The sequence below is a fragment of the Nannospalax galili genome, unplaced genomic scaffold (genome assembly GCF_000622305.1).
Source record: "Nannospalax galili isolate Female #2095 unplaced genomic scaffold, S.galili_v1.0 scaffold140, whole genome shotgun sequence".
NCBI lineage: Eukaryota > Metazoa > Chordata > Mammalia > Rodentia > Spalacidae > Nannospalax > Nannospalax galili.
The window spans coordinates 15,643,619-15,644,669 of NW_008352267.1; positions in this window are offsets into that span (position 1 = coordinate 15,643,619).

A 1,051-nucleotide genomic window follows, 5' to 3' on the forward strand; every position below is an offset into this window, starting at 1 on the left:
CAAAGAAAAGAAAAGTAAAAAACAAAAACAAAAAAAAACAAACAAGAGTTAGCTTAAGAGTCTATACTAGCCTACAAGAGACATTCTACTTGAGGGACTCCATACAGAGATGGGAAGAGTTTATGAGATAGCACAGACTTCCCCCAGAACGGTCTCACTAGTAGCCAAGGGAGGGAACTGAAGCAGTGTGTTAGGTCAGCAACAGTTTCCCTCAATTTCTTCTCTTTTCTTTTTGAAATTACATTGGCACCTGGTTTGGAAGGGGAAGGGGAAGGGAAAGGGAAAGGGAAAGGGAAAGGAAAGGAAAGGAAAGGGGAGGAAAGGAAAGGAAAGGAAAGGAAAGGAAAGGGGAAAGGAAAGGAAAGGAAAAAAAGAAAAATGGAAGTCTTCAGAAGTCAGACTTTGCCAAACACACAGCCAAGTTAATAAATAGTAACACAGTGTCTGCAGCCAAAAATATGCCACTGGTCCCTAAACTCTTGACAAACCCTTAATGGGGGAAAAATGAAAATAGGAAAATGCTTCTTTTTAAAACATAAAAACAAATAGAAGAGATTAGACAAAGATATTGCTTTGTAATTGCAGACTGGGGCGCAGACACCTTAAATTCTATGCCTTCCAGCGACACTAGCTCATGTACAGTGGAAGAACTCTCAAAACTCTTGGGCCAATGTCTGGTATCCAGAGATGTGATCCAGGGAAAGCCAAGACAGAGTCTCCATTCCCTGCAAGTTCTGGACCCAGTTACCTGCAGGCATTGCTTTTTATGGGGTTCTGGGCTGGGAAGAGGCTGTGGATTGCAGTGGGAGCCTGCGGCTGAGCTGGGCCCAGGGACCCAGAAGGCCGAGTAGTATCTTGTAGCTCGGCTACAGCTTGATCTAAGAGAGAGCTGATTGTACTCCCCCTGCCTTTCACAATAATTGCTTTCCCTTTTTTCATTCCTCCTCCTCCTCCTCCTCCTCCTCATCATCATCATCATCATCCTCGTCCTCCTTGTCCTCCTCTACCACCACCTTCTGCTGCTGCTGCTGTTGTGTATGCGTGTATGTGT